Genomic DNA, 13,433 nt, shown 5'->3' with positions numbered 1-13,433 from the left:
TATTTAAAGTCGCGAGTGGAAAGTACGTCCCCCTGTGACGTGCGGCCGAGGGTGTCGTGTGGTAGCTGGAGAAACAATGGTGTGCGGGCGTATGAGAGGAAATTCATTAAAGGAAAAAAGTGCGCCCCTCCTGAATCATTACGGAGGTCACAATTAAGTTGCTTTCCCTCGCCATCCGCTGCCGTACAATTTAGCCAGGTGTTATAGAACTATAGACGCAGTTAAAGAATTCCCGTAGAAATGATTCAACTACCCTTTATCTGTCCACCGCTTCTTTATCTCTTACAAGGAAACTAGTTAATGCAGCTTGCCAGGAAACTGGGGCGGTGGTTGTTAGGAATCATGCGTTCGATCGCACGAGCCCTTCTTTTAAATGGTGGCTATTTTGGGTTACAGTTGAATTCCTAGAGAGATCAAAGACATTCTCGCTAAAAGTTGGTTGAAAATAGCGCTGTGCCTGCGAATGTTCGAAAATAAAAAGTGCATTTTCGAATTCAGTATCAAGCAGTGTCGCAAAATCTTTTGAATGCCAGAAGTCGCAAAAATAAAATATAAATGAGAGAGGCGGGTTTTAAAATTAAGAAAAAAAACAACAACAAAAAACAGCAACCGCTTGCTACATTACGAAACTGCTTCGAAAATAACCACACTGATCAAGTCGATTTAAAACTGAAAAAATTTATGCATTTACCTCGCTTGTGAGTTGATAGTGTTTGGCGTGAACAGGAGGTTTTTGGTTAATTTTACAATACTAATTTTGGCATGTTACATCGCACTAATATTGGATATTGTTTGAGCCAGCTTGGTAGTCGCATTTGAAGCCAGGAGCGCATCCACAAATCTCTTCAAGCACATACAACTAGAAAAGTTGGATAAGGAACCCATGAACGCGCTGTTGCAGGCAAGTGACTTATCCACTGCTGAATGCGGAGTTTTTACAGCGAAGATGTCTATGGCTACGATCCACGTCTCCGGCGACAGACCAAGCGTGGACTGACAATTTTCGGCGTACGGAAAAAAATAACAGACATAAAAAAGGTCTTTGGGCCTCTATATTTTGTATAAGGCGGCTGATATTGCCCCTGTAAAAATGTATTTCCAACAATTCATTTATACCTAGAGGCAGTGGCGCACCTACAGGGGGGGGGGAGAGTTGTAGCACTCCCCCCTTCCCCCAGAGGTCCGTCGACCCAACCCTCTCCCCCCTCTTCCACCGAACACAGTCGAAGTTGACCGAGCGAAATTTGTAGTCTCAGAAACTTCTAGCGTCGCTAAATAAGCTATACGCTTAAGAGTACCGCTTCTTCGTGCACCCGAAAGCATCTGGGCGCCATTTTGTTTCTGGCTTGCAGTGTTGCCATTTCTACCAACGAAACCGCCGCCAGAGTGTGACCGGCTGCTCTAGCGTCCGCGCAGCAGAGAGAGAGAGAGAGAGAGAGAGAGAGAGAGAGAGAGAGAGAGAGAGAGAGAGAGAGAGAGAGAGAGAGAGAGAGAGAGAGAGAGAGAGAGAGAGAGAGAGAGAGAGAGAGACGCCCAGAAACAAAATGGCTGCGCTCATATGTAAACAAATATCACGTGGTGCCGACCGACCAATCAAAATCCTGACGGCACGTAACAATGAGAGAAAAGACTGCCGTTACTCTAAAAGCCTTTATTTAGTGACGCTAGAAACTTCTTTCGTCGTACATTTCTAGTTAAATCTCGAAAAAGAATAATAATTGTTCTACTGGTATTAAAAAATAAAAGAAGAAAGCAGGAGAACGAGCTTTCAACAGTATGTGCTTTTAAGACTGTGCAGACCAACTTGTGATAACTTGAAGTAGTTTAAGAAAAGAACGGGAAAATTTCTTAGTGACGGAAAAAGTGTCAGTGGGTAGGAAATTTATGAATGAGTAAGAATCTCTGGGGGGTTTAAATTCGTACGTAGCCTCCCCCCCCACGCCTCCCCTAGCTCATAGCCCACGTTAATAAACCGCAATTACAATTTTCATAGGGTCACACCACTTTCTCAAAATTTGTGCACAATTGCAGTCGCGAGATTTGAATAATTCTTTGACCAAAAAAAAGAAAGAACGCTTAAATTTTCCATAGGTCAATTGGGCTCAGTATGGTCGAGCTTGCCTTCTGACCTCAAACCGAATTGAATATAATCAGATCTAATTTATTTTGCTTTATTTGAAAGGTAAAACAATTTTTTTACAGTAGTAAGCACTCTGCGAGCTGAAATAACCCCCCCTCTCCAGTTACATAAAAAAAAAAAAAACGTTCAGTTTTGCTTTGTATGTATCGTCTGAGTTTATAACAGCCTAGCGAGGAAAGCGCCAACGTTTCGTGCGAAGTGAGAAAAACCACAATGATGCCGAGCTGAACAGGCCTCCAGAAATATGGGTTGATTTCACTGCTCAGTACAAATTGTGCCAACGCATGCTAACATATTTCGTTCACTTGCAGGTAGATTCGAATGTCGGTAAACTTTCGCATTCAGGCGTATTTCAAGTTTCGGCGAAATCTTTGTTCCTCAAAACTGGCTTCGCCATGCAAGCCATATTTTACAGATGGTAGACAGGTGAACAGCCTTCTTTTCGTATTTGGTATAGCAGCGAATATTAGTCCACTGTGCTGCCAGGTTTTGTTTTTCTGAATTTTTGCAAAAATGAGGGTCACGAGGAGACCGCACGTGCTTTACGCTTTGTTTGACTTCATCAAAAAGAAAGCATTCAGGAATGCTTTAGTTGTATTTTCTCCTCACCCTGATCTCTCATCATCCCTTCCCTCCCATTGTACTTCCAAATTCGTGTCCGAGGATTCGGGCAATGGCGAAAAGGCTTCCCGTGTGTGTGAGAGAGAGAAATAACTTTATTGGAAGAGGCTGGTGATCCTAGGCGTCGGCCAAGAGCCCTTGGGCTCTAGCAGCGTCTTCGGCCATCTGGGCGGCCCAGACTTGATCTGCTGGGTCGTGGCTGAGCAACACGGTCTCCCATTGCTCCGCCCGAGTGATTCTGCGCCGGGTATAGCCGCCTGCGGGCAGGCCCATAGCTTATGTGCTAGATCTGCCCTTTCTTTACATTCATGCCATTTATCCGAATGTTGCCCTGGATAGCAGTAGCTATACATAACCGGGTTTGGATGTGAGTTCGTTTGAAGTAGCCGCCATACGACGGATTGCCTCTTGTTGAGTGACGGGTGAGCGGGGGAACGGGCCCGTTCCAGACGATAGTGATTTCTTATGTCCTTGTAGGACACGAGCCGATCCCTACCTGACCATCGGAGCGAATGGGCGAATGGGGTGTTAGGGTCGATGTCAGCTCGGTCGGTGAATCCTCGAGCACCATCGTGCACGCACTCGTTCCCGGCCAGCCCGTGTCTTTTGGTTTTTGTAATGTAAAGGAGTGCCCATTATTACTTTCCTCCTGCAGGTGAATTTTATGTTGTGGGGTATACTTGAACGCTTAATTTTTTCGTGTGAAAAATGGGAAAAACTCGACTACTCCGTTATATTCTCAACATATTTTTATTCTTTAAATATAATTATTAATTTATTTCAATTTTTATTTACATTTATAGTCATTTTTTGTATTTGTTATTTATGTACTATTTTATATTTTATATTTGTTGTCAAAATTTCGAACCCTCCCAGACGAAAATCCGGGGCGCGCTAATGCCTAGAGCAGGGATCTCAAACTCACATGAGTTAGCGGGCCGCAATCACGAATTTTAGTCCCGCACGGGCCGGGATAGTCAAGAAGGTTGAAACGAAGGGGGGGGGGGGGGGTAACAAAATGTGAGATAACGCTGCCATTTGACAGAAACAAGTATTTCTTTCCGTTTCTCCCACATGTTGTACACATGTCTGGCCATTCCTGAATAGAATTGACGTCAGAATTGGAGACACATGTCGATACTGATCTACAGGATGACTAAAATGGGGACGCCGATTCTGAAATATAAAATATTTGTTCCACAATTATGATTCAACACATGGTGACCGCATTGGGTACCTCACAAAAAAAGGCTTGAAGGCAGGTGCGTCTGTGTATCTTACTAGAATATTAATAGAGGAGAAAATATTGCGAGTACCATTTAGGAAAGTCACAATACTTTATTCATTGAGAAGAACAATATAGCTGTTATTGTTCTAAACATGCTAGCTTGATGCCTGGCAACGCTTGGCTGCGACTCGAGAAGAAATGTCCGCATGAACTTTTTGCGCGGAAACGATCCTCATGGTCGATCGCAGGTGCTCATCAGTCATCTTCGACCGGAGAGCTGACTTGTTCACCTTCAACAAGGAAAACAGGTGTTCGCACAAGTAGGTGCTTCCGAACATGGCAATGATCCCGGCAGCCTGTTTACGTAGCGCCCGGGAAACTTGCGTCGTCATGAAACCTGTAGAAGTCTGGTACAGCCACGTCCTGAAATGTCTGCTTACCCGCCGCGGTGGCTCAGTGGCTAAGGCGTTGCGCTGCTGAGCACGAGGTCGCGGGTTAGATTCCCGGCCGCGGCGGCCGTTTTTCTGATGGAGGCGAAAAGCAAAAACGCCCGTGTGTGCGAGATTTCGGCGCACGTTAAAGATCCCCAGGTGGTCAAAATTAATCCGGAGCCCTCCACTACGGCGCGCCTCATCGCCTGCGTTGCGTCGGCGCGTTAAACCCCACAATCAATCAATGAAATGTCTGCTTCAACGGGGTGTTAGCCTGCAGCTCAAGAAGTTTCATCTCTAGCTCGGGCGCGGCGTCACCCTCCGGCACCGAACACGGCAACGAAAAAATTCGGAATTCATCGGCGACGCTGATGATGTCTTGGAAGCGACCCTCGAATTCTCTTTAGAAATCATGGAGGAGGTCAGCGAAATTATTACAGGATCGTTTACCTACGTTCTCCAGCGACTTCAGGGTTAGAAAATGATCAAACTTCTTAATTCTCATCTGTCTCTCCCAAAGCTGCAATTTGAAATGAAAGGCCTGAATGTCGCTATGCATTTTTGTGATCAGTTTGTTTTTTCCCTGAAGTTTAACGTTGAGGCAGTTCATATGATCAGTGATATCAGTGAAGAACGCAAGGGAGAGAAGCCACGTTTCGTCTGACAGTTCAACAATGGCCCTGTTCTTGCTCTTCATGAAGGCGTCAAATTCATCTCGGAGATCAAAAAATTGTTTCAGCACTCTTCCACGTCTCAGCCATCGCACCTCTGTATAGTACAAAATTTCACCATATTCGCTGCCAACCGCTTTTAAAAGAGATACAAATTGGCGGTGGTTAAGAGCTCTTGAACGGATTAAGTTCACTGCGCTGAGCACGATTTCCATGACGCTCTTCATTTGCAGAGACTTGCCGCACAGCGCTTCTTGGTGCAAAATGCAGTGAACCGCGCCAAATTGATTGGTGATTCCGAGTGCAGCGAATTTCGTCCGCAATCGACCAACAAGCCCGCATCCCACCATTAAAGGCGCACCGTCTGTAGCCAAACAAACCAACTTTTCCCACGGTAGTCCAGCGTGTTCGACCACTTTTTCAAGAACAGAAAGAATATCCGCCCCTGTGGTCGTGCCTTTCACTCGGATTAAGTCCAGGAGTTCCTCGGTGACGTTCAGGTTTTTGTCGACACCCCTTACAAAAATAGGACATATTGCGTTGTCTGTAATGTCAGTGCTTTCATCAACTGCAATAGAGATTGCTTCAAACTCGTGGTATCGGTTGATTAATCCTTTTTCAACGTCTCCACTGATCTCGTTAATTCTCTGGGCGACTGTGTTTATTTTCTCGGATATCTTTTTCATGCTGGGACAGGTAGCATCAGCGACTCCGAGCAGGTACTGCTTCACGAACAGGCCTTCAGTGAAGGGCTTGGATGATTTGGCGATAAGCTCAGAAATGACGAAGCTTGCCCTTACAGTTTCGTCGCTTGCTTTGGCAGCCTTTTTGAACAGGTTTTGCTGCTTTCCCAACGCCGCCTTCAGTTGAGTCACGGTGTGCTCGCGAACGTTGCCAGTCAGAGCACCATACTTCTCGTGATGGCAAGACATGAAGTGGCGTCGAACAGTGTACTCCTTCGGCACAGCCACAGTCTGGTGGCAGACTAAGCACAACACCTTGTCTCTTGATTCAGTGAAGGAATAAGAAAGTTCCCATCGCTCCTGAAAGCACCTCTTCCGGTCTTCCACTTTGCGTTTTGCAGACAGCTTGGACAACGACATTGTGGCCCGTTAGTCTTCCACAGCAGAAACCTTCGTCGTTTGCAGATCTTCCAAAAAACAACAGGTCAAAAAGACGCCTGTCACATTTACGGAGGCGACAGGCGTGTAGGAGCACAATTATGTAGTGCGCTCTATCATGATTGACTTGGGGCGCCGCTACCTTTCACAGTGCTGTCAACAGGTTGCGAGTCGGAGAAGAGACGCTTAGTTTTGTGTCTCGACATAGAGCGTTTGATGCCTGGACGTACACAGTTTTGATGTGCAATGTGGAGACTTTTCCTCAGCAGCGCGATGTCGCTCTCTCCTAGGCCATAAATAACGCTGCGACCCGCCGGGCGTACACGCACGTGTGCGCATTTTGGAGCCCGAACCCAGAATCCGATGTGTGGCTGCGCCGTTTTCGCCACATCTGCAGCGAAGTAAGTGTTTGACGCGAAGACGAACAGGAAAGCAAACACCACACAACGCCCGGGAACATTTGCACTTTCGCGGAAGCTGGAAAACTCCGGTCAAGGCGCCGTCTTCTCATTAGCGGCGTGCAGCCCCGTTCGCAGGGTCATAAAACGCCGCGGGGAGTTTCTTCGCGGCCTGTGCTCGCCCAGCCCTGTGCGCACTGTAGAGTGCTCGATTCGCAAGTCGCAGTTGCTTGCGATTATTGTGCACCCGACTTAACGGCGCCCGAATTGAGGGCCCTCCGGAAAAGAGGGGTGTCCACTCTGCTAACGCAAAGCCGTGAAAGACGATATTCACGCGTTTTCGAGCAGTCTCTGGCCATCTGCGTCTTTGGCTACACAAGCAGGGCGCGAACTCACGCGTTTGCTTAAAAAACAGAAATAAATGAACCAAGCCACTCATGATAGGGCCGCGGGCCACAATAAAAGGGCCCGCGGGCCGCATGCGGCCCGCGGGCCGCGTGTTTGAGACCCCTGGCCTAGAGGTTAATGGCTAAAGTGTAAGTGGATCGGTGTGAGCTTCGTCTTTGTAAGCTGGCTTCCCCACACTATACGTTTCACAGTGGAGCGTGGCCGTGTACCGCGGGAGTATGGTTACAACTAGCGTCACTAAATAAAGGCTTTTAGAGTATCGGCACTCTTTTCTCTCATTGTTATGTGCCACCAGGATCTTCAATGGTCGGTCGGCACCACGTGATATTTGCTTAGATATGGGCGCAGCCATTTTTGTTTCTGGGCGCCTCTCCTCTCTCTCTCTCTCTCTCTCTCTCTCTCTCTGCTGAGCGGACGCTGGAGCAGCCGGTCACACTCTGCCCGTCACAACCGGCGGCGGTTTCAGTCAGTAAACTTTATTGATGGGAAAGGGGATAAAGGAAGGGGAAGTGGGGCTAGAGAAGTGAGTGGATCCCTCTTTCCAGGGCCCCAGTTTCAGCTGCCCAGATCTTCGCTCTCCGGATCAGCTCTGTATGGACACCAGCGCACTCATCCCTGCCGGGGAATGAACTGGCTCACGAGGCAGCCCGAGATTTCGGCAACCAGGCTAACCTCGACGGAGACATCGGGCCTACGTTCACAGGGAGCAGAGACAGGCTGGCCACGTACAGGGAGATCACGCACCACTACAGGTTGAGTCGCCTCAAGTACCCCCGCAACCCCACTCTTCCCTCAACAGATGGCAGTCGGTTGCGTGGAGACGAATACAGTCGAACACCTTCCCCAACCCTGTTCTCTACAACCGATATTACCCAGACACGTATTCCGACAGATGCAAGTGGTGTGCAGACAAAGCCACCCTACAACACATCATATGGGCATGCCCACAGAAACCTCGTTCCCCTAATAGAGCATTAAACATCAGGACTCAGGAGCAATGGGAGGCCGCCTTGCTCAGCTCTCACCCCGACGTACAACAACTACTCGTCCAGCTGGCGGAAGATGCCGCTAGGGCCCACGGGCTCATGGCCGCCATCTAACGGGGAAGGCTAGGTGACTTCCTCCCTGTCACCCCCTTCCTTCTACCAGTTTGGGCTCAAATAAAGTTCCTTCTCTCTCTCTCTCTCTCTCTCTCTCTCTCTCTCTCTCTCTCTCTCTCTCTCTCTCTCTCTCTCTCTCTCTCTCTCTCTCTCTCTCTCTCTCTCTCTCTCTCTCTCTCTCTCTCGCTCTCTCTCTCTCTCTCTCTCTCTCTCTCTCTCTCTCTCTCTCTCTCTCTCTCTCTCGCTGAGCCCCGAGGGCGGAGTTGGCCAGGGCTGCCTCCCATGTCTCTAGTGTGTTGGTTTCGTTGGGAGAGATGGCAACACTGCACGCCAGAAACAAAATGGCCCCCAGACACTTCCGGGTGCACGAAGTGGCGGTACTATTACCGTAACCTATTTAGTGACGCTAGTTACAGCCCCACTTTGCACTATCCTCCACCAGCGCCGCCGCCCCTTTCCCGAATCGTGTATGCTCCAGGTCGGAGCTGCGCAGAACGGGTCTTTATAACGAAGCACCTAACGGATTCTTCTTCCGGGGACATTCCCAAATAATATGGCGTAGGTCTGCCCTGCACGTGCATAGCTTACATTCGCTCGTGTAGAGGTCGGAGTAACAATGACTGTACATGACCGGATTGCGGAATGTGCTGCGAGTCTGCGTGCTGCCCCCCACGACGGCGCATGCTCTGTGCTTAGAGCCACTCCACTTCGCTGTTAGATTGAAGTAGGGGCAAACACGCAAGCACGCGACGTAACATAATCGGAAACACATATCCAGCCTGTCTTCAACTAACACAGAGCCCCACTCACCCCTCCAGCCGTCTTTTCCATAAAAGTATTTCTCTTCTTTTTCCAAGTACGAAATTACGAATGGTCTTCGGACTGGCTGTATTGCCTGTACATAGCCTGTAGGACGCAATGTAGGGGCGAACGAAAGGAGCCTCGGACAGGATGACCGTTCGGCGGCAATACAAAGGAGGTTCTATTTTGTGAGCACTCGGCGAGACTCCGTGTCTCGTCCGCACCCAGTTAATCGGGCAACAGCAAACGATCCTGCGGCGCATGCAGGCGGGATCGCTAGCGCATCCCGTTCTGTTACACCGAATGTACCCGGCGCAGCACGACACACTCTGCCCTTTCTGCAAAGCGGAAAGAGGCACTCTGGCACACATCATAGCCGAGTGCAAAGACCTCAAGAACCCCCCACTGCCCTTTCCCCCCAACACCCCCAATCCCCAACCCCCCGAGCGATGGGAGACCTTGTTGTCCAGCCCCGCCCTGCCAACTCAGCTAGCACTGACGGCCAGGGGCCAGGAGTTGCTGGATACATATGGGTCCCGTGAATAGGGAACCACCCCGTCTGGTGCCTGCGCGCACCATCGAATTTTCGAGCTCAGTAAAGTTGATTCTCTCTCTCTCTCGTGCACCCGCGCGGCCGCGAACATAGAGATAGCCGCGAAGCTTATCCCACGATGTCGCTCGGGCTGCCGCGCGAGGGGCGGCGCTCGATCCAGTGTTGCCGCTGGAGCTACTGCTACAAGTGCAATAACGCTAACGGCTGACGTCATCAGCTCAGTGCTGATTCACTCGCATCTTGCCGAGATGCCAACATAGCCACTCCGGGGGATTGGCCAGTGAAGATGACATCGGCCGTCAGAGGCTCACGGCCGATTCACCAATTACCGTTGCCCTACTGCTTTCGCATTTAAAGCAGGTTAGTGAATGACACAAATAATATTTTCCGCGTTAATTGCAGTGTTCTTAACCTCAAGATAGCTCAAGCACAAATGTAAACCATGAGACCGGGATCAAAGAACTTGCACGTGGCCGTACATAACCGTATACATGCGTGTATGTCCTGTTAAATACAGAGGGGACAAAACGGTCGCGAAACAATATATTAATGCTATTATAAGGACAATGTCAATAACCGGACGCCGGATAGAGCCAACTAGGTATATTCGCTAGGCTATTAAAGGCGACGGCCGTCGAAAAAGTCATGTTCCAAGCATTCGCCTCGCGCAGGAGGGGCCTTCTTTTTCTTCTCTTTGAATGTGACGTACATGCTGACAGGTAACCCTTAGCAATACTTGAAAAGCACTGATTTTCCGTATTTATTTCCGTAGAATTCCATAAGTAGTGTCAACAATTAACAACAAATGAAACAATTAACAACAAGTCTATGGACAGGATAACGGCACAGCACGACGCACGCAGCGACATCGTGACCACGCAGTAAGATGGCCCAGAAGCCAGTCGAACGGGTACTTCAGGCATCGGCTGAAGGCAACCTACCCAGCACCCCAGCGGGCATGGAAACGGGCCGTTTCGGCATGGCGGGACTGGTGGAGTTGATTCGATCTTCGAAGTTGGACAGCAACCCTGTCTCCCTGGGACTAAGGAGCGACCTCTCAACGCTAGGACTCAACCTGACGTCACCGGGACCCCTTTACCCGACGTTTCGAGGTCCCTGGGCCGAACCGCCCGGTTGGCTGGGAGACATCGACCACCGTCTTCCGGCCGAGTACACCATCGGCGAGAGCGTCAGGGCGAGGCTGGGGGGCATCCGGATGGACCGCTACGGGGAAGACGTCCTCTTTTTCGTCTTCTACACGTTTCCCGGTGACCTCCTACAAGTCCAGTCCGCGGCCGAGCTGCACAAGCGCGAGTGGTGCTTCCACAAGGACGAGCGCGCCTGGATCAAGCTGGCGGGCGCCTCGCCGACGGAGCAGACGTCCACCTACGAGCGTGGAACCTACTCCTTCTTCGACCCGGTAAACTGGCAGATAACCGAGAGGGAGTTCAAGGTCTTCTACGACCGTCTCGGTGAACCGCCTTCCGTACCATCTGACCTTGCTGGAAGTCTCTGATGACGCCTGAAGACGAGCAGGCTGGCTAAAGATTTCAATTCTTGAACAATGATAGCAGCAACCGTGGGGAACTTCAATGATTGCGAATGAATTATTTTGGAAGGGTGAAATATTGGCGCAGTTTGTATGACCTATGAACCTTGGACTTCGTTAGGTCGGCGTTCTTTTTAGACATCTTAAAAACGAGCCTAATAAATCTTTTATTTTCGAATGCGCTTACTTTGAGTTGACTACCGCAGTGACGTAACGCCGTTTACAGGCAACCATTAAAATGTCGGGCAGCATTATAACAGAAGTATTCTTTTGTTGTAACAATTGATTCCGTTGAACCAGATTGCATCGCCCTTTTGGTTAGGCCAAGTGATGCGCTTGTGTAATGCGTCGTCTGCGGGTCGACAGGCGAGAGGTTCGTTAAATTATTAGGTTTGGCAAGGAGGACCAGGCAGAGGGTTGTGTCGGGATGGGTGTAGGGGGGGGGGGTAGGTGCTCAGGCTGTTTGTTGGGTAGAATTAGAGTTGCGCCGGAATCTTGTACGCCTGGCATTTTTTGTTTCCCTGTTTCACTCGAAGTATAAGTATCAATTGCTGTTCGCTTATCCTAGATTTGAGGCAGCGTATACAAGCCACGGATGTGGTGTAGTACAAAATTTTTCCACATTTGCTGCTGCTGGAGTTTATATATTTTTTCTATACTCTTACAGGGGTGACGCTATAGCCAGATGGTGCAATAAACGAGCTATAGTTGTGTATATTTACGGGAGGAGGAACGCTGCACAGTATCCATTTACCCTCGTCAAAATTACAACTACTCGACGGACTGTCACGATGTTGCAATCCTGTTAGCGTATCAACGCTACTGAATACCACGTCTTGCGAGCAAGCTTCGTCGTCAAGTCGTAAATTTCCGAAGGTGAATTGAATTAAAATGCAAAATGTTCCTGAATAAAAACCGCGAACGATTCCAAGTGCTTTCAGGTACAGAAAAAACTGGTGGAACACTAGAAGTATTACCGCTGAAAGGGAAAGGCTACTGCAATACCAGGAACATTTTCTTTGATGAACGAAAAATGTCTCGGGTGGCGTTTTTCAGAAGGAGACGCCAAAAAGATTGGCTGGCGATTACGATACTCCCTAATGCGATATTCGGGCGCAGCAGAAGTGCGCTGAGACAGCACTCACTCGTGGGTTCTCTCGGCGGCAGCGATGAGCCTCTGCGTCGGCGTCGCAAAGTGTGTTTCGGGAAGGGACCGCGACCCGCGTCTTAGGCAGGGAACGCACACCATCGTCACGCGCACGCCCCCCTCACGTTTTCGCCAGCGTCGCGCAGACGAGCTTCTCGCGTGCGGGCACAGCATACTGCCCCCCTCTCCCACCGCACACTTTCGGAGAGCGCTCGCGCCGCCACGGCGAACCTCCTTCCCCTCACAATTTCGCGATCCTCCCCTCCTTTGATTTCTTTCACTATTCGGTCTTGCCATCGTTCACTCGGCTACGATGACGACGACGCTCAGCCCAAAGACGGGCGCCGAAGGGCTGCGCCCTAAAAGCCTGCGTCGTTGCATACTCCAGTCGGTGTCCCCTCCAGGTGCCTATATATCAGCCGCCTTGGCGATCATTTGAATGGTATCAATCATATCAATCACAAGATGACTGATGTTTGCCTTGACGTTTCCTTGGCGACCTTCTGCGGGAGTAGTGGCAGTGCTCGTCAACTTTGGCGCAAGCGGCGATGTTTATAAGCTCGTCCGCACCAGTGACGCAGTAAGCACGCGAAAGTGAGCTTATCCGAGCAATACCCGCACTAAGCTGGAAACGAGACCTCCAGAGTGTGCAGGTTGTTTAGGCCCATTGTATGGAACAAGATGAACGAAGAAAATTAGCAGTGGCTTAGCTCGGCTATGCCAGGATATACGTATACTATAGCGTGAGCTGAGGTTCAGCTGGTTACTCTTAGCTTTCCTGGTTGTCTAGGATTAACTTGATTATCATCCTCACTGCTGCTTCAATGACACACACGCGGTATACGCATTATGTGACACATGCATATTTATCAAGCGGCTCCGGCGCAGCGTCACCAATCGCCCCAGAGATAAGCTGCTTTCACAGGCGCACGCCGGTGTTGCTGCGACGCACGAGCCATCGGTTCCCCACCCGGCCACCCCTCGCATGATCATCAAGCGGACCGGGCCGCCACGTGCGGAACGGAGGTCGGCGAAGACGCTGGGCGCGTGGGTTGTGTGTGAGAGACGCCGGGCGGCGAGCAACATTCTGTGCGCCGTGTGACGTCACTGCTCCTCGCGCATGCGCAGCACGGCTCTCCAGGAGCATATCGAACAGGCAGCGCAAAAAGGAAGGAACAAAAGAAGAATTAAAGACGACACAGTGCTGTCGTCGTTAATTCTTATTTTGTCCCGTCCTTTTTGCGCTGCCTGTTCGATATGGCCAC

General features: G+C 49.8%; 1 pseudogene; it reads left to right on the top strand.

Moving 5' to 3' along the window:
* Positions 1-10,358: 10,358 nt before the first annotated feature.
* On the top strand, positions 10,359-10,988 carry LOC144159895 (CCR4-NOT transcription complex subunit 2 pseudogene; annotated as a pseudogene).
* The last annotated feature ends 2,445 nt before the right edge of the window (positions 10,989-13,433 follow it).

The sequence above is a fragment of the Haemaphysalis longicornis genome, unplaced genomic scaffold (genome assembly GCF_048455015.1).
Source record: "Haemaphysalis longicornis isolate Haplotype H1 unplaced genomic scaffold, Haemaphysalis longicornis Haplotype H1 scaffold_10, whole genome shotgun sequence".
In the NCBI taxonomy this organism is placed as follows: Eukaryota; Metazoa; Arthropoda; class Arachnida; order Ixodida; family Ixodidae; genus Haemaphysalis; species Haemaphysalis longicornis.
The sequence above is the reverse complement of the archived record's forward strand: the minus strand, read 5'-3'. Positions and strand labels throughout refer to the sequence as shown.